Raw genomic sequence first — 21,412 nt, 5'->3', positions numbered from 1 at the left:
TAACTCCATATCGCCCACTCCTAACATAAATCAATCAACAAATCAAATTAATTTGTACAGCACATTTCAGCGCCACTAGCTGAAACCACTAGCAGACGCTACATCTTGTCAAGTGCCATCTTTAAAATCATCAAATATGTTTGTCAGTGTTCCAGTTATTATGGCCCAAAAACTTTTTAAAATTACACAGTAAAAAATGAACAACAATATTTTGGTTTATTTAACGTGTCATAGAAAAATCTTTTTAAAAGTGATATTTTCACCATGTCATTAATACATTTATAAATTCAGAGCTCCAAACTAAACATGTAATTCACAATATTTAGCTTTTGAATTAAAAATTTATTTGGGAAGATAAATATTTAGGTTTAGGCTGAATATTTAGCTTTCAAACTAAATATGTTATTTGAAAGCTAAATATATAGTTTGTAAACTAAATATTTAGTTAGGAACTCTGACATTTACAAATGTATGAATGACATGAACACCTACATCTTTTTTTCCTATGACAGGCTAAATAAATCTAAGTATTGCTGTTAATTTTTTACTGTGTAACTTTTCAAATTGCACTCTGAACAGGTGGATTTTTAGCCTTCATTTAAATGAACTAAATGTTTCAGGCATCTTGCAGTTTTCTGGAAGTTTATTCCAGATTTCTTGAACATATGTCAAAGTAACTATGTTACAGTTACAGTAATTTGAGTATTCAGTAACCTGCTTATGCTTTTTTGTGTATTGATGCACAGCTCCAGTATAATGAAACCCACATATTTATTTAGACAAAGATTTCTGGATTAATATATTTCTTTTTCTTTCCTACAAGAAATGCTGCTTGCGTACCTCTCCGTTTGTGCCTGCATGTGCTGTGACGTGGCCTGGCTGCTCACCATATGGGTACGGGGACATGCAGCATCTCTCGCTCGCTAGTCGTCTCTCACTGTGCCAGAGCTCTGCTGCTTCTCCCTCATGCCACCACGCTGAACTGCCGGGGTGTACTCTCACCTCCCCTCTCTCTCTGCCTCCGTCCCACCAGCACTACCTCTTCCTCATACATCACGCTCCATCTGACGGGTGCTACAGGTTACCGGAGAGGGGAGAGTTGCCGTGTTGAAAGCACTGAGAGCTTTTTGCCTAGAAATCCAGTGCAGAAGAGCACATGCAGGATTCGGGGGAACCCCATTAGAAAAGAAACGTGATGATTCATCCCCAAACTGACAGCAGTAATTTCATACACAATAGCACAAGTGTACAGTGTGCTTCTTAGCTAACCATCTCTGTCATGTAGACTTTGCTTTTCTCCTCATTTCTCCCTCCCCTCTTCTCACCTCCCCCTTCCTCCCTTTCCTCTTGGTATACTTCTCTGACTGCCTTTCCACCCACTCGCTGCTCATCCTCGCTTTTTCTCTCCATTTCTCACTTCTTCCTCTCCCTCCTGCTCTCTCTCTTTCCCTAAACTCTCTCTTTTGTAGCCATTTCGATCCTAACATCAGGAAATGTGTACAAGTAGATGGTATTGTTAAGAAATATTGAATTTAATTTAAATCAACCTTCTTTGTCACCGGTATTAGGATTAATATAACATAAACGACAATAAAGAAAAGCCCTTCATATGAGGGAACGTCCAGGTAAAACATATGATTTTATGCGATGAAGAGAAAGGCGTTCCAATCAGTCTCATTTTAGCTGTTTTTTCTAGATATCATAATTTTATAATCAATATCTGCTGGAAGATCATCTGTGTTGAAACTTTCTTTTAAGTCAATAGCAAAAGTACCAAAATAGAGAAGGTTTAAAAACTTATTTAGAAGCTGCATAAATTGAAATATAATTAAAGTTGGAGTAGATTTTCAGCTCCGCCAATATATTTTCAATAGATTAGAGCTGTCAGCCACTCTAAAACTCTAACTTTGTTGTGTTCACGCTACTTTGTAATCAGAGGTGGACAGAGAACCCAAAAATTATACTCAAGTAAAAGCAGTACTACTTCCACATATTTTTACTCAAGTAAAAGTAAGAAAGTATTTGGTAAAAAGTCTATTCGAGTACCAAAGAACTGATCAAATTATCAATCATTTAATATTTTAAAATTACATAATAAGACAGACCAAAATATAAAGATAATTGGAAATGTTGGATTTTTAAGGATGAAAATTACAATGACTCCTATAAATAGCAAAAAATAAAATCATGCAAAAGGAAAAAAAACTTAACAGAAACTGCAGGTGTGTCTTTTTGTCTGGTGAATTTCTGGTTAAAACATGTTTGTTTTTCATTCAGTGGGTAGAAAATCCCAAAATTTTACTCAAGAGTAAAAATACTTCATAATAAAATTACTCAAGTAAAAATCACAAGTAAAAATCCTCCTAAAAGTAAGTTTATTCAAAAAAGTTAAATGTAATTGATAAATGTAACTAGTTGCTATGTTTGTAACTAATTTGGCTACATGTGTAGGATTCATGTCCATGTAGAAATAGAATTTAAATTTACGTTTTCATTTCTGGACTGCTGTCTTGAGAAGTTTCTTCGTATTCCCACATGATACGACAACGGGCTTAAATCAAAGGTAGCGGGACTTTTGCTCAGTTTTACCCCAAAGACATTTTGATGCCTATACAGGAGAATAGTCAGTTCTGGAGGATCGCAGTTGAGATACTCACAGTTGGTAGCTACATCTGGTTTCCCCCCCAAACAATCGGTGGAATCCAGAAAACCGCCAGTCATATGTTTTAATAGTCACATGAGTACCGGAGTCATTTTAACAAATTTTGCTGGACAATAAATTGTCCCAAAAGTAATTGAGATAAATGACAATATTGTTGTTCAGAGACAATTTTCAAGTAATATAGTGGTGATAGCATAATAATGCAAATGCACCCTCCCAAATATCTATAAAATTTAATTTCTAATGAACATTTAACTCCGGAACTGTTAAATATCCAAATTAATAAACAAAACAACAAATAAAGTCTTTGTCAATAAAATAACGTGGCTAGTTGAAACCACTGCACCAAACTGAAGTCTTTTGTCATCCAGGTTTTGGTAGAAACAAAAAAACAGTCATGCAAATGGAAATTATTGATCTTGTTTTAATTTATTACATGATGAATTGATTTATTACTTATTGCGACAGACTTACTGACTCTAGTATGGAGGAAGCTCATTTCAGCCGCTTGTATCTGTGATCTATTCTTCCATTTATGATCCGTATGCTATGGACTTAGGTGAGAGCTGGAACATGTATATACTTGTAAACTGTGATCATTACTGCTAATCATTTTAATGAAAGTTGACCTTCACACAATATGTCTTGCTTGGTCAAGGAGAGGGTTAGACCTTCAATGCCAGAGATTTGGAGATCCACAGGCACTGTGCGAAAGTCGTTGAGACAACAATGGATCCCCAACTAGGCTTTTGAGTAATTATTGTCTCCAAACTCCCAATCTGGTCCTTCTATAAATAAACCAGCAGCTGTTTAGGGCCAAATTAAATGTGGAGGACCAGATCTGTACCGCGGCAGCACTCAAAATGCACCGGAAACAAGAAATACAAAAAGAACGACAAGGAGAGACTCAACTCTGTCACTAATGCTTGCATGCTAGCATATAAACACAGGCAGTTGTGATCAAACAGAAAACAGGAAGCGGGGTGTTGACGAGTGAGGGTGAGCAAGAGTGAGAAGCAACCAAGCTGCAAGAAATGGAAATAAAAGAAAAGGCGATGGAAGAAGAGATAGGAGAGAGAAGGAATGGACAGATGGAGAGAGCACCAGAGCCAACAGCAGAGCTAAGTGGGTAGTGTGCTCCCCAGACAGCGCTCCATATGGCCTGGCAACGCCACGCAACACACATAGACACAGCATGTATATGCACAAACATGGACCCAAATATACCTCCACACAAACAAATGAAAGTTTCACAGGTAGTGTGTGTTCACACATTAATTACCATGTACCCACGGCTTAACAGAGTACAGTGTCCCACTCATTACAATTGAGATTGAAACAAATCCTGTTCCGTCTGTGATATCCATCCATTTTCTTACACCCTTGTCCCTAGTGGGGTCAGAAGGGGTGCTGGTGCCTATCTCCAGCGAGACATTTCAGGCGAGAGGCGGGGTACACCCTGGACAGGTCAAGAGTTCATCACAGGGCAACACAGAGACAGACAGGACAAACAACCATGCACACACACCCCTAGGGAGAATTTAGAGAAACCAATTAACCTAACAGTCATGTGTTTGGACTGTGGGAGGAAGCCGGAGTACCTGGAGAGAACCCACCACGCACAGGGAGAACATGCAAACTCTGTGCAGAAAGACCCCGGACCAGGAATCGAACCCAGGACCTTTGTGCTGCAAGACAACAGTGCAGCCCTGTCTGTGATACTGACATATAATTTATCATTTTAAATTTATATACATTTTAAATTAATTTTTTATTATTCGATATTAACCCTTTCATGCATAGTGGTCACTACAGTGGACAGCTATCTAAAAGCCATTTTCTTGTGCTTCCTGTGGATTTTTATGTTAGAAATGCACACAGACCACTGAAGTGGACACTAATGCATCATAAAATATACCATCAGCTACTGGCCATTAGCTGCAAATGCAAGAAATTATTTTTGTTAAATACAATATGGCCGACAGACAAAAAAGCATGAGAACCAACCCGGTCCCTCCTACTGTAGACGACTCTTGCAAGTAAAAAAAATATTGTGACATCAGAGAACCCCTAAGGAACAATACTACTGATGTATTTTTCAAATAACAACTTTGTATTTGGACAAAATTACAATTGATCACATTAAAAAATATATATATATATTTTTACAAAAAAAATTTCCTACCTTTTTTTATGCCTTAAGAAACATTTTTTTAAAAATGGAAAAAAAATTCTGACACAAAGGATCATAATTCATGCATGAAAGGGTTAATATCTGTATTGGTTCTCCGATGTCTCCGATTCATGATAATATATCTATTCAGTTTAATTCTATGCGTTATGATATCATGCTTTATTATTTATTCAACATTATATTTAAAACTCCTAACTGCACTTTCTGAACCGTTTGAAAGAAGGTTTGGTGCAGTTTATTTTTAGATTTGAGCATCATAGTTGTTCTTTTGTTTTTGTCAGTTTCAGTTTCTTTATTATTTATTTTCCATTGGTTGTTGGATTCATAATTGCACTGACAGAACAAATTAAAGTTGGGTTGTTTTTACATGTTATCAAATATTTGTAATTTGTAATTCAATACATTTATGTCTGTGTTTTAAAAAAAGAAACGCATTAAGTCAGTTCAGCACTGCTTTTCAGATATCGGATACTAAATCTCAGATATTGGTATCAGAAGTGAGAAAAGCGGGGGCGTGCTGTGGTGGCGTAGGGCGTAGCGCGACCCGTATTTGGAGGCCTTGAGTCCTTGACGCGGCCGTCGCGGGTTCGACTCCCGGACCCGACGACATTTGCCGCATGTCTTCCCCCCTCTTCTTCCCTGTTTCCTGTCAGCCTACTGTCATATAAGGGACACTAGAGCCCACAAAAGACCCCCTGGAGGGGTGAAAAAAAAAAAAAAAGTGGATCGGTGCATTCCTAATTTGAATTAAATAAACTTCACCAAACTACCAAAACTCTCTTTTTAGAAATAACAGCAGATTTTAGATTTGGAGTGCAGGGGGACTCCTGAAAACCTGTTTGCCCCAGTTGTGCCATCAACCTTTTCTTCATGGGTTAGAAGCAATAATGAGAAGACTTGACAAACTGATCTAGGAGTCCAGTTGTCTCCTGGGACACCTCATTGACCCAGAGCAGACAGAAGGAGCAGACACAGGCTGCAAGCCAAGACGTCATCATCAACGGTGGACATCTTTCACCCCCATGCTTGACATAACTGGAAAGCTACTCCAGGAACCGACTGCTGCATATGGAAGGCACTAAGAGCGATCATCCAAAGTCCGACCTCCCAGGAGCAGACCGGCTGTACATCTACAATCCTCTGCCTCCAACAGACAACTTGCAAAATGGAAAGTGTGTTCCAATCATTTGACCAAATATATTTCGTCATACCCCATCATAGAAACCTGCTCATGCAATAATCAGTTTTTAGGCATGACATTGACGAAACTATTGCCTCCAAAAAGTGGAGAACTATTTGCAGGTATCTTCCTTTTAGTCATAATTAAATGTTTCAGATCAACATTTCATCTGGTTTTTCTTGAAGTTCAAGAAAAAGTTGGACATAATCACACATTTTCACCAAAATAATTCATAAATAAATTACTGAATCACACATATGAGATATTTTTATTAAATAAGAGGGGAGAAAATATGCATAATTGTCCAAAATGTAAATTCTCTTTTTCTGTAAAGTTTGTGAAATTGATTAAATTAGGATAATTTTTTAACATTTTTATTGAACTACAACTTAAGACGGTGAAAGATCAATTTTAAGAAAATTACACCCAGTGAATAAAAAATAAAAAAGACAATGAGATGAAAAGTAAAGGAATTTAGCAAAAAATAAAAGATAAAAATAAAATACATGAATAAATAAATAAATTATTGAGCCCTTAATGTATTTTCTTTAATTTTGGTTATTACTATTTTTTACTTTTACAGTTTGGGTAGTTTGTAATTTGTAGCCATCCTGTGTGAAAAAAAATAACTTTGTAGGATAATTTTCCATAATAAAAGTAAAATCCACTGGCTACTTGTCTCCAATAGATAATATCGATTAGTGGGAGGTTTCTAATATATTATACTCATTTTATTAGAAGGTTTTGACAACACAGAAACTCAAGCACAGCCTTTCGCCTCACTATCTGTGTTTCAACAATCAATTCATAATGCTTCCTGGAAAAACCATCCAATATTGGCCAAATACCCCAGGTTATGGTTACAATCCAAATACGCTTAAAATAACATACGTTTAGATGATAATATGATATAATATTCAATCAATGCATCGGTTTTCTACCCAGTGAAACCTAATTTCTGTCTCATCTAAAGACTAAATACGAAACTGAACCCTTCAGAAGAATAACTGAGAGTTTGGTCAAGTGTCTTCCAGATACCAGCTGGAGCAGAAACTCGTGGGAAGACCAGGATCGCAGCCAATCCCTGAAGGAAGGCAGGAAGTGACTCCTCGCCAATCCCAAGGCTCAATGAGGTTACTACAGGGCCGCTGGGCTGTCGCCATGGTACCCTGCTAACAGGGGACACCTGGCCAATCACGTTTGTTGATGTGAGGCGTAAACATCCTTCCACCATGCTACCCTTACATCAGAAGGAAGGAGAGGCATGGACTAAGATCCAAACATATTAACTGACCCATTTAATTATCCGGTTCCAATATGTTTTTAAATGTGATATAAAATAATTGTTTCTGAATGCATTGGCTTACAGCATTTTAGAAAAGCTCCTTTGATTAGTAATTATTAAGCCTGCAATCAGTCAATTAAATTATGTCTTTCAAAGCCTTTGTATGGAGATTAGCTAAAGTAACACTTGGTCTCGTACATACTGAAACTTCTGGAAGTTTTGGTCTTATTAAAAGTTGAAACCCCGCTGAGATTAAGTCCTAAAAGTACGCAGGGGTTAAGTTTAAAACAGGCAGTGTTCTCCGGCGGTCCTTTCAGACTGCCAACGGCTTAGTCAACAGATCAAAAGAGGTCCGCTTCTGTCTGTACTGAGCCGATCAGACGCACAAAAAACGCTTGGCAGGAAATGACCGTCGGCTTCCAGGTTTCTCTGCCCACATTATTTCTTACACATTACGAAGCTTTTAAGTGAATCATTACCAGACGTTGAGTAATACGCAACATATAGTGAAGGAAATAACTATTTGATCTCCTCCTGATTCTTTAGGTTCATAAGAAATAAGAAGTTTAGGTAACACTTTATTTTACAGGGTGTGCATAACAATGACATGATACTGTTAAACACCTGGCATAAAGATGAAGAAGTCTTCATGAATGTTTACGACTGTTCTCATGAAGTGTCATTCGATAAACAATGACACTTTTTTTTTTTTTTCTTATTTTTTACCCCTCCAGGGGGTCTTTTTTGTGGGCTCTAGAGTCCCTTTTTACAAAGTAGGCTGACAGGAAAGGGGGAAGGAGAGGAGGGAAGACATGCGGTAAACGTCGCCGGGTCCGGGAGTCGAACCCACGACAGATGCGTCGAGGACTTGAGGCCTCCAAATGTGGGTCACGCCAACCCCTACGCCACCACGGCACGCCCAACAATGACACTTTTAATGAAAAGTTGCCTTAAAAGTGTCATTATTTGGTAACTAATGATACTTTTAATGAAAAGTTGCAATAATACTTGTATTAAAAGTCAATTAAAATGGGCAACTTTGCATTAAAAGTGTCATTGTTCACCGAATGACACTTCCTGACAACAGTTGTAAACATTCATGAAAACTGCTTCATCTTCATGACAGGTGTTATGTCACATTTATGACATTGTCATTACAGTCTTGTGCACATTCGGTCAAGTATAGTGTTACTGAAGTTTACATATCAGCATGTTATAGTGAAATTTGAAGTCTAACTCCAAAAAACTGGGTATGTACCAATGTGCCGCACAGATTTCAGTCATTCAGTTCAAGATGTTTCAGAGGTGTGGCAAAATTTATTTTTTTATGAAAATTTTATAATTTGATTCAGGTCTATAAGCAAAGTTATACTACTTAAATAACTCCTTATGTTCTTCAGTTTACATTAAAATCTGGAGAATATTACTATCCAAAATCACACAAACAATAGCTACATTTTCAGATCATTTATTCATATTGATATTAACTTTGATGACGGTTCTGTCAGCTAAGTGATTTGTAATAGTCCCTTTTATTCAGCCAGTGGTCATGTTTGTTACTTTAGGATCAATATTTTTGCTGAACTATTTATAGATACCCATTAACCAAACAGTTATGGTTTTGGACTGTGTGAGGAAGCCAAAGTACCCAGAGAGAAGCAATGCATGCACAGGGAGAACATGCAAACTCAGGCCGGGATTTGAACCCAGAACAGTCTTTCTGCACGGCCACAATGCGACCAGCTACATCCCACCAATAAAAACAATAAAAGTTGATCATTACTTATTTTTAAAGTGGAGTTTTAAAGTAAACGTAGTGAAATTATGACTCTTTTTTTTTTCACCTGCTGATGAAACAGAGAGAAGAAATAAAAATGTGAGAGTGCTACAGAGTATTATTCAGTCTTTCTGAATAAAAATATCTTAGTCTTTGATTTAAAAAGGCTCAGGTGAGTGTAAAGAGAAAATTTAGGAATATAAGAATTTTTTATTAAATGATTAATTGATAAATTAACTTTTAAATTATATTAAAATTCATATTAAAAATTTGAATTAAAATTTTCAGTTATCCATTTTCTGAGTAAATTTGAAAGATATGGTCTCTTGCCTTTCCCATCATAAACAAGAATTGTTCTGAATTTCTATAAAAAAAAGAAAAAAGAAAAAGCAGTCAAATAAAAAAAAATCTAAACTGTTCAATTTGACAGTATGCACCTAAAAATGAAAAAATAATAATAGTTATTAAAACAGAATACCCTCATTTTCAGGCTGCAGTTCAGTGAACTGATCTCTTTTTTATGGAATAATATGAAAAACATTGTTTCTATAAGTAAATAAATACTCTCCATAAGATGAGATTAACCAGACAAACAGATCATTTACTCTGAAAGACAACTCTTAAAAGCAAACAGTGAAATAATCTCTTGCATCTCACACAAAAAGAGCACAAAATATCAATCTTTTATTATTATGGTGTCAAAAAACTAAATTTCCAGCTATAAGAGTCACTGAATCAAAAAACAATTCACAGATGAGTCTTCAAACAGATCAACATCAAAGGATAAAAACGGCAGGATTAGATTCAAGCAACCCTGACAAATCAAGTTTCCATTACTGACCACTGATATAAAAACTGCCTTAAACGTAAATATGGTAAAGGACAGAGTATCACTGAGTGGTTCCATAATAAATAATTGCTTCAGACCACAACATCAAGCTTCTATCTCTGCTAATTGGAGCAAAGATGGAAGCTTTATTCCAGAGAAGGCTAACCTTAAAGCGGCAGAGCATGTTATTAGGAAAGTTCAGCTTAACTCCTAATTGCAAACTTTACATCAGACAGCAGCTTCTAAGAACAGGGTTTACTCTGACATGGAGGATTTGACTCCCTGTGACTTCATAGGCAAATAATGAATTTGAAACTTTTCAGTTCTAGCTGACAACATTTTCCTTTTTTGCTTTCTTTGCTGCCCCCTGAATGATGGCGTCCTGGATAGCTGCCTTAGCTGGCTTTGTCAGCTAAATAGGAAAATGTTCCTTTAACTTTCATAATGTTTGATTTAAGTATTGATCAGACTTTTTATAGGTATACGTCTGAGTAAAATGAACATTGTTCTTTTATTTTATGAACTACAGACAACATGTCTCTGAAATTCCTAGCAAACATTTAGTATTTAATTGCAAAAAAAGAGAAATGGTCAAAATAAAGAAAAAGATGCAGTGCTTTCAGACCTCAAATAATGCAAAGAAAACAAGTTCATATTATTTTAGAAACAACAATACTAATGTTTTAACTCAGGAAGAGTTCAGAAATCAATATTTGGTGGAATAAGAGGTTTTCAATGGGGTTCGGTGCATTTTTCCAGAGCTGAATGCATGATACGTTGAACTTTTACTTCATTTAAAAAGGAACAATTTAAAACTCAAACATGAATATTACCATCTAATGCCTTGTACTAGATCAGTAAAATGCAATATTTACAATCCAGAGAGCCATATTTGCTAAATAAGACTTGTTTAGAGCCACAAACGTTGCATGACTTTAAAAAGAGCAACAGTATAAAATGTTTGATAAATATTTACTTCAGGTAAGAGAGACTCTATAGGCCACCTTCTGTCAAATTTTAATCGGAGTTTGATGGATGATTGATTGATGACTAATAGATTTTGATTTCCGGTCACAGGATGCCCCTCCCCCACCTTTCCCACCCATCCCCCCCAGACAGATCCGTTTTTCCCACGCCTTCAGACCTGTATGAGTTGTAAGAATAATACAAGTAAAGTATGGAAATTATGAGTTTTAAGAATAATACAATTAAAGTATGAAAAACAATAAGTGTTAGATAATTGAGAATAATATACAATATAGTATATTTAAATAGGATGTTGTAGTTACCCCCCGGTTTTAAACAGAATATTTTTCCTGAGACACTGCGGAAACGGGCTCTGTGAGGCAGGTTAAAAAAATCCTAGTTGGGTGATTCTCATGACCTTTGGGGTCAAAACACATGTTGCACAAGGAAACTCTATGTCACTGACATCCTCTGGCAAAGAATCGATAACAATGATGCTCGGTCTATATCTCCGGTTTTAAAACGGAATATCTTCCTGAGAATATTGGGTGAAACGGGAAAGGACTCTGCGAGACAGGTTAAAAAAAATCCTAGTTGGGTGATTCTCATGACCTTTGGGGTCAAAACACATGCTGTACAAGGAAACTCTATGTCACCAACATCCTCTGACAAACAATCGATAACAATGGTGATCAATCTCTGGTTTTAAAACGGAATATCTTCCTGATCGGGTCTGCTATCAGCTCTTGGAATCTGCATATGTCACCACCCAGACCCCCCTCCTACCATGGGTGTTTGTCTGTGTGTCGGTGTGTGTGTGTGTGTGTGTGTGTGTATATAAAGACATATAGAAACAAAACTCCCTAAAGAAAACCTACAGTTTAACTATTTTACTGCATTATTTATGGTAGCATAATTAGCCGGTGTTGACTATGAGTTTGTGATTTCCTTCATCACTTCAATTTTAAACTCTAATAGATTTTCTTTTTCTGTAACACTTGCTAGTGTGAAACATGTTAGTAAAAGTTCCTCATTTGTACTCATACTTCTGACTGGCAAAGAATCGATAACAATGATGCTCGGTCTATATCTCCGGTTTTAAAACGGAATATCTTCCTGAGAATATTGGGTGAAACGGGAAAGGACTCTGCGAGACAGGTTAAAAAAAATCCTAGTTGGGTGATTCTCATGACCTTTGGGGTCAAAACACATGCTGTACAAGGAAACTCTATGTCACCAACATCCTCTGACAAACAATCGATAACAATGGTGATCAATCTCCGGTTTTAAAACGGAATATCTTCCTGATCGGGTCTGCTATCAGCTCTTGGAATCTGCATATGTCACCACCCAGGTGTGTGTGTGTGTGTGTGTGTGTGTGTGTGTCCGAGCAGATGAATGGGCAGAAACCTCTTGCACCTCTTTAAAAGGAGCTAGCATCTCAGAGAAGAAGCACAGCTCTGCACAACTTCGAATGACTTTGGGGTACAACAGAATTTCTAGACTTGTACATTTTTTTTTAGAAAAGTATTGTTTCTTGAACCATGTCTGACTTTACAGGAAGATCAACAACTATAAGTTCTCAGGTTCTATCCACCTTGTTCGATCGTAAGTAAATACAATTCTTAAATTCTCTAACCATATACTGTATAGTTATACAAATATATATATATACAGAAATGCATCATGCTTAATAATGATTTTCTTATTATTAGGCGCAGTTTCAGAAGATCCTAACATCATCTTAGAATCGGAATTTATAAGCGGTAAGTTTGTGATTACTATACTTTTCTTTTTTTTCTTTTTAATCAGAGTTGTAAAATAATTTTAAATATTATTTGCTTACAGATCTTGCAAATACTCAGGAGACACACCAGGACCCTACAGGACTAAACAATACAAACGGTAATTTAATGTCTCTGTAACCGAAGTTCTAAAAGCGAGAAAATAAAACCAATACTCTAATTTTTACAGATGTCCAGGACAACCACAGAAAGAGTCGCTTGTCATTGAATAAGAAAAGAAATGACTCTGAAGCTATCAGATCATCACAGCTGGTGAATGCAGCTCCGACACCATCCGGTTCTGTTCAGACAGGAGTACAGAGTAAGTTTTTTTTTCTTTTAAATAATAACCTATTTGAACCAATCAGGAAACTGATTTTTTTTTTTTCCCATTTTACAGGCTCAACCCATGATGAACACGATGTAATTGTCATTTCATCTGAATCAGAAGACGAACCTGTGGCAGACTTGCCTTCAGGGCAGAGATTTGATTTCAGCCCCGTCACACCTCCTCCCACACCGCCGCAGGCCACCGGAGCAAGGCCAGAACCCGAACCGGAGCCAGAACCGTTACCAGAACCATTACCTGAACCCGAACCGGAACCGCTACCTGAGAGGCCTACTAATTCTCTCCGTCTATGTAAGTTTAATTATTTGTTTTAGATAATAAAGATATATACCTTTAATGCTTCTCATGTCTGATTCCAATGCAAGTCCCTATTTTCAAACTCTTATTTTAAATGGAAAGAAAGATATATATCCGTAACAGAGACTCTAATAAAGTTTGTCTTTATAACACCTCAAAATGAGAAATATGGGGAGAGGTGTGAATATTTTTCTGCATTGGGAACATGTTACTGAAAACTTTAGTCAGGCCACCCCGACACACACAGAGACAGCAGAGGGGAGGGGTGTGTGTGTGTCCAGGGATGTGTAGGGCTGTGTGTGTGTGTGTGTGTATGCATGCGCTTGTGTGTGTGTGTGTGTGTGTTTGTGTGTGTGTGTGTGTGTCCACGGGTGTGTAGGGCTGTGTGTATGCGTGTGTGTGTGTGTGTGTGTGGGTGTGTTTGTGTGTGTGTGTGTGTGTGTGCATGCGCTTGTGTGTCTCCAGGACATAACACCCGATGGTCAGGGGTGAGTGACCCCCTCCCCGCAGAAGATCCCTTGCTCTCTCTCTCTCTGTGCGTGTGTATGTCTAATGATTGTGCCATGATGTAATAAAAATGAGTTCATGTGTCTTTATTTCCCCACACACCACTATAAAAAAAAGAAAAAAACCTTACAACTCGCATCTGTCAAGTTGGAGACTCCAGTTTGTCTTATTGAAAAATTAAAGTGCAATATCTGTTCACTACCCTTCTAACATGCTACATGCTTTTTTAAAAATGTTATTTATTTATTCTATCTTATTTTATTTATTTACTTTATCTTATTTTACTTTATTTATTTATGTATTTTACTTTATTTATTTATTCTTTTTTTTTTAAAAAATGCTTTTTTCAGTAAAGTATTGTTTAGAATTAAAGCAGCCTTACCTTAAGGTACCTTAACTGATTGTAATCACAATAAATATATTTCACAGCTTTCAACGCTCGAGAAATACGAAAGAGGTTCGCTGCAGAAAATCTACAAGCGAGAGTTGTTTTGCTGGACGGGTTGCTTACAGGTACATTATTTGAATCTATCTAGTAAAATCACATCTCATAACTGATAGAAGTTTATTCCTAATTTTTTATTCCCAATTATTTATTACAGAATCTTTTCTACTTCTGGACCGACCTCCAGCTCGAAAAAGACGACAAGCTCTGGCTCGCAACCAAGAAAAAGTTAAAATCCTGCTACAAGCCGTCAGAACAGTGCTGCAAAATGTTTCCTCTGATGCAAAGGTGATTGTGAAATGATTCATGTATGATTTGTCTCTTATAACTCAGTAAAGAATGGAAGACCAACAAGCTAGAGTTGAATCATCTCAATCAGATTATTCTCAACAAATAGCTGACAATATCCAAACTCTGCAAACACTTGCATTAGCATTGAATACTGGGGGAAATGACTTTTCACAGAGCCCTGCTCTTAGCCCTGCTAGATCATCAATCTCTGATATTTTAAACGCATCTGAACTCTCAGACTATTTCAGACAAATTAATGATGCCGTTCACGGTTTAAATGACTACATATCTCCGCAAAACTCACCGGCTGCCTCATCTGCGTTGGATGAAACTTTTCAAAATACAGAACCTCAATCAGATTATTCCCAACAAATTATTAATTCCATCCAGATTCTACAAACAATCGCTTCAGCTTTGAATACCGGGGGAAATGACTTTACACAGAGCCCTGCTCTTAGCCCTGCTAGATCACCAATCTCTGATATTTTAAACACATCTGAAGTCTCAGACTATTTCAGACAAATTGACAATGCAGTCCGCGGTTTAAATAACTGTATATCTCCGCAAAACTCACCCGTTGGTTCACCGGCTACTTCGTCTAGCATTTCATTAGATGAAGGTTTTCAAAATACTGAATCTATGTTACCATCTGAATCAGTTTCTGCAGCAAATGATCAAGCACAGCAGCAACAGCAGCAGCAAGGAGGTAATCTAGATCAAAGTCAGAGAATTGAACGTCAGCGTTTCAATAACATTGAAATAAGGAGATCGTTATCAATCGCGCCTCCAACCCAAACTGTACCTGACATTGCTGAATTCTATACCGTTGTCATGAATGTTTTAACTGATCTGGCTAATACTGCAAGATCAATAGCTGAACGTAATGACGTTGTACAGTTAGAATTAGTGTGGGGTAATATTTCTCATCACATAAATATCTCTGTTACTGATAACGACGCAATCCTGCCTGCATTTGAGGAATTTTTAGATGAGCTCGTTCAATCTAATGCAGAGCTGCCCTCAGAAAGTAATTTGGAGCTGATTCTCCAGATAGTCGGGAATCCTACAGGAGGTTCAAAACGCAAGGCTGAAAGAACATTGGAATGTGAATTGATTAATAAGAAGAGGCGTCACCTGTATATTGTAGAAAATACAGGAAATAAATTGTGTTTTGCTACCAGCCTTGCACATGTAGCTCACCCTGAATTTACAGACAGACAAGCTCTTGAACAGGGAAGAAAGTGGCAGCATCAGGCAGGTCTAACTGATCAGACTGCGGTTACATTCAGCGACGTCGCAAAGTTTGAAAACATTCTACAAAGAAAAATTGTAGTGTTTCATCGAACCTCAAAAGATAGGGCTTTATCTAAATTTGAAACAGATTTCCAAAATCGTTCAAATCCCTGCTTTCTCCTCCTCCATAATAATCACTTCTATGGCATTAGGAATCTTGCAGGTTTTACCGGTTCAAAATATCATTGCAAATTTTGTTACGGCGGGTATAAGAATTCTAACACCCATCATTGCCAAGGTTACTGTGGTGTCTGCTGTGGCTACAGCTGCACACGTTTGCAGTACAACCCAGTACGCTGCGATGACTGTAACAGAATATGTCGAAACTCTACATGCTTCGATAGGCACAAAGAACCTCGCAACAGACCTCATGCTGAAATGCTTGTAAGTGATTGCGAGATGATTAAATTTTGTTCTACGTGTAAAAGGCTGTATCGCGTACCTATGACCAAAGAGAAAACTTTACACATATGCGAATCAAAATGTGTCATCTGCGGTGAAAAAAATCTACCTCCTGGTACAGATGTAACTCTTAACGATCATCAATGCTACATTCAAACCAGTACTATTGATGACAAACTTCATGACAAACTAGTGTTTTACGATTTTGAAACATTTGTCGATCAGAGCGGCGTACATAAACCCTTTCTAGTCTGTTCAAAATCTGTGAAAGGTGTTGAATGGCACGCTTATGGCCTGGATTGTGCACAGCAATTCCTTCTTCATTTCCGAAGACCAATGTTTAAGGGACACACTTTCATCGCACATAATGCACGTGGGTTTGATAGTTATTTAATGCTTAACTCTATGGTGCAGTTAGGTATCAAGCCTTTTCTAATCATGCAAGGAGGAAAAGTTCTTTGTTTTACAGACCCCGATTACAAATTGAAATTCATTGATAGCCTGTCATTTCTGACTATGAAACTGAGTGCCATGCCGAAAGCACTGGGCTTCCATGACCGCTCGAAAGGATATTTTCCCCACGAATTTTCCGCTGAAGAGCATCTCAAGTATGTGGGTGTGTTTCCTCCTTTAGATTCGTACGGCGTCAAACTTATGAATCCTGATGAGAGGCAGAAAATTACTGATTGGTATGGTGAAGCATCCAAAGGCATTTTTGACTTTGAGAAAGAATCCCTGCATTATTGCAAAAATGATGTGGACATTCTTTTTCAAGGTTGTGTTAAATTCAGAGAGGAGTTTTTTAAGGAGACAAATGTGGATCCCTTTAAGAGCATCACAATTGCTTCTGCGTGCATGCAGGTTTTTGTGACCAATTTTCTTCCGGAGAAATCCTTGGCGATCCCATCCGCTGTAGATTACAGGCGTGGGTCCAAAACTTTCTCCAATGCTTCAATTCAGTGGCTAGAGTGGAAGATGGACAGTGAGAACTTACATATTGAACACGCGCTAAACTCGGGCGAGCGCAAAATCGGACCCTATTTTGTCGACGGATTCGCAGTAATCTCAGGTTTAGCCACCGTATTCTCTTTCAACGGCTGTCTTTATCATGCCTGCCCTCGGTGTTTCAAGCAGACTGAAATGTGTCCTTTGAGAAAAGTACCGTTTGAACAAATTTATGCAGCTACGATTGAAAGATCTAAGATTCTGCAAGCCGTTTATGGTGTTCGAGTCGAGACTGTGTGGGAACATGAGTGGGATGAAATGAAAAAGTCTGATCCAGGGGTAATCAGATTCCTGGAAAAATTTGATGCGCCAGAACCTTTGGTCCCACGGAACGCTCTGTATGGAGGTCGAACTTGTGCTCTAAAGCTCAGGTACACCGCTGGACCGGGTGAGTCTGTGCATTATGTGGACTTCACATCTCTCTACCCTTATGTAAATGCTACGTGTGAATATCCGCTAGGTCACCCCACCCTCATTTACAAAGATTTCGATGATCCCGTCAACTATTTTGGTTTTATCAGAGCTACCGTTTATCCTCCACGAGGCCTGTTTTTTCCAGTTCTACCCTACAAGACATCTAGGGGTAAGCTAGTTTTCACTCTTTGCCGCACATGTGCAGATATTAACAATCAAACAGGGATCTGCACCCATGAGGATGAGGCTCGATCTCTGACAGGTGTTTGGGTGAGTGCGGAGTTTCAAAAAGCATTGCAATGTGGTTATCGTCTTGGAAAAATCACTGAGGTCTGGCATTTTGAGAGAAGCAGTAGCTCGATCTTTAAAGGCTACATTCACACCTTTTTGAAGGGGAAACAGGAAGCCAGCGGTTATCCCCCTGAAGCGATGGATCAGGAGAGCAGGTTGAAATATGTGAGAGATTATCAAATTAATCAAGGTATTCAACTAGATGCTGAGAAAATTGAGGTGAACCCTGCTAAAAGACAAGTAGCTAAACTGTGTCTCAATAGCTTCTGGGGAAAGTTTGCGCAAAGAAATGATCTCTCTCAGACCAGCTTTGTAAGTGATCCTGATGAATATTTCAATTTTTTTTTCTCAGGTAAATACGTGGTGAAGTACTTTCACTTTATCAACCCTGAAACCTGTCTGATCCAGTGGAATTACAGCAAACGTTGCATCGTTCGTCCTAACAAATCAAATAATATTTTCATCGCAGCATTTACCACAGCTTATGCTCGTTTAAAACTTTTCAGCTGTCTGGAGCGAGTGCAGGATAAGATTCTCTACATAGACACAGACAGCCTGATCTATGTGGTAAAAGATGGTGAGAGTCCTCTAGAACTGGGAAATTATCTCGGTGATTTAACCGACGAATTAGGAGGTGACACCATTCAGGAATTTGTAGCAGCGGGGCCTAAAAGTTATGCTTACCAAACAAAAAATCAAAAGAAAGTGGTGATCCGGGTGAAAGGCATCACTCAAACGTATGAGTGCAGCGAGAGAGTCAATTTTGACAGCATCAGAGAGCTGGTGGGAGGGTACTTAGAGGGGTCCCGAGACGGAGTTATCAAAACACCGCAACACACCATAAAACGCGATAAAAAAGGGTTCGTTTTAAGAAACGTGACATTTCTTAAAAGGTTTCAGGTTGTGTATGACAAACGCAGGCTTTTTCCTGATGGTTCAACTCTACCTTTTGGTTATTAGAGTTTAAGAGACAAGGAAAAAATAAAAAAAAATAAAAATGTCTTATTCCAACGATGTTCAAGAGGTATACTTTGACCCTAGATTCAAATCACCTTTCTCATGTATGATCGTTGGGGCTAGTGGTTGTGGAAAATCATACTTTGTAGGGAAAATGTTGCAAAATCTTGAGCATGTCATGAATGATGTACCGGACAATATTGTTTGGATTTTTACTTCTTTTCAACCATTATATGCCGAATTGCAAAAACTGAATAAAAATATTAAATTTGTGGAAGGACTGCCTGATTATTTTGACGATGAAGATTTATTCCCTGTGAATCAAAGTCACTTGGTCATTTTGGATGATGTCATTTTCCAGGCTTCTAACCACCCTGAAGTAGCCAAATTGTTCACCCAATATCGACATCATAGAAATATGTCTGTTCTATATCTCACCCAGAATGTATTTCAGCAGGGAAAATACAGCCGCACCATTAGTCTCAACAGTAATTATATGGTGCTCTTTAAGAACCCTCGAGATAAATTACAGGTGGATATACTAGCGCGTCAAGTCTTCCCATCAGCTAAAGCAAGTTTCCTGGAGAGTTTTGAAGATGCAACCAAAGAAGCTCATGGATATTTAATCGTAGATCTTACTCCTAGCTGCCCAGAACGTTACAGGTTAAGGACGGGGATATTACCCGGCGAATGCCCAGTGGTGTATGTACCTAAATCAAAGTAAGTCAGAATGTCTGCACGCATAAAAAGGAATGCTCCGATGCTCAGGGCTCTTTACCAGGCCACCCCTCAGAAGCGTAAAGATATTTTAGCTCATTGCTCACCGGATTTTCTTAAAACTTTATGTGAGATTGCTCTGAACATTCTAAAAGGAAATATTAAACTAACACCTTCTCAACATCGGAAATTGAAAAAGCAGCGAAAAATTATCAGACTGTTGGCGGATAAAAGAACCGGATTAAAGCGTAAACAGCTGGCTCTTAAAAGTCAAGGAGGAGGATTTATTCTCCCCCTGCTAGCTGCTCTGACTCCGTTAATAGGAAACTTAGTGGGCGGAATCCTCAGCAGATAGAACAAAAGCAATGGCTCTTAAAACATCTCAAAAGATGTTTCTCATCTCACCTCATCAGTTTAAACATTTGAACTCCTCAAAGACTTCAATCAGAGATGCGGCGGAGGAGGATCTGGATTCTCAAATGAGAGCCATTTTGAATGAATCAGGGCTCACTGCATACGAGAAAATTAAGAAATATGATGCTTTGCTACAAAGATCTCTATCTTTAATCAAACAAGGTCAACTAGAAGAGCCACAGTTATCTGTGACTGTGCAGCGTACCAAGGATGATCCTGAACTTAGAAACCGTGAAGATGATTCTATTCAAAAAACTACCGAATTGGATGAAACTGCTAATGAAGTTGTGAAAGCGCTTCCTGAAAGAGATCGTAAAAATGCTGAATACATTTTGAAAAAGCTGTCCAAAAGTAACAGCGGTTGGACATCTAAAGCAGAATTTGTTTATAAAGGAAATGTCATGAAAGGTTCTCATTTGGTTGATTTACTCAAAAACCTTCTGCTCCCGTTTAAAAGAAAATCCCAAAGCCTCCTGCCTGCAGGATGGACCGATTTCCTTTCCACACTGGATGAATTAAATTTCCCGGTATCGTCTGTTAATAATCCACAAGCTCGTGAACAATATTTGCGTGTCAAGACAGACGGTGTCAAAACCCCTTCCAGAAGAGAAAAAAAGAAGATTATCCTAACCCCTAAATTTGATTTTGGGGATGAGGTGACGGATGTAAAAAGTACTCGTAAAAAGAAATTTATCTTATCCCCTAAATTTGATCTACAGAATAAGATCAGAAACAGACAAAGTACGCGTAAAAGAACAAAACCATCACGTTGGATTGCTTTTACTCCATAAACTCTCTGACAACAATTCTTTTTTCCAATAAAATATTTTATTAAAGAATTTTTCAGGTGTACAGTCTCTTGTTTTAATACAATAATATTAGAAAATCATGTTAACAATTTGTGACAATCTTTAAACATTTGCATAGAACATGTTCCGTGGTGAAAAGAACAAAACTTTTGGTGTTTTACACAGCGCTGATATTTTTTCACAAAATCTGAAACCATGACATCGTTTTTTTTCACATCCCCGGGGTATGAATCAAGCACTTGTTGCATTGATAAACCACATGCTCTATTACATAAGTAATAAACACAATGATGACCGCAAACAACAGACAGAGTATCTTGAAGTTGATTATTATGATATATTATTTTTGAAGACCTGTCTTTCAAAAATTTTACGATGCTTGTTGGATAGAAATCAAAGTCTGGCCGAAAGCCGTAGGAGTCAAAAAACGTGGCAATACCGTTCCCTTCCAAAGTAAGAGCTAGCCAGTGTTCTCCGGGCATGTGAGCAGGATGCGTGTTCACAATAAAATATGCGGGTCCTGTGTACTCGTGTGAGAGCAAAG

The 21,412-nt window shown here is 37.9% G+C and overlaps 1 protein-coding gene and 1 long non-coding RNA gene across 23 annotated transcripts in view; one reads left to right on the top strand and one right to left on the bottom strand.

The window, feature by feature from the left end:
• Window positions 1-21,412, bottom strand: part of rims1a (regulating synaptic membrane exocytosis 1a) — a 98,213-nt gene that overhangs the window by 63,087 nt on the left and 13,714 nt on the right. The gene's annotated exons all lie outside the window — the stretch shown is intronic.
• LOC116713072 (uncharacterized) lies at window positions 11,712-12,993 on the top strand. The gene is made up of 4 exons (XR_004337783.1): window positions 11,712-12,501; window positions 12,609-12,659; window positions 12,742-12,798; window positions 12,868-12,993. It is a non-coding gene; the product is annotated as an uncharacterized LOC116713072 (long non-coding RNA).

This window comes from Xiphophorus hellerii, chromosome 22 (genome assembly GCF_003331165.1).
Source record: "Xiphophorus hellerii strain 12219 chromosome 22, Xiphophorus_hellerii-4.1, whole genome shotgun sequence".
Classification (NCBI taxonomy): domain Eukaryota; kingdom Metazoa; phylum Chordata; class Actinopteri; order Cyprinodontiformes; family Poeciliidae; genus Xiphophorus; species Xiphophorus hellerii.
Note: the sequence above shows the minus strand (reverse complement) of the source record. Positions and strands in the feature narration are given on the sequence as shown.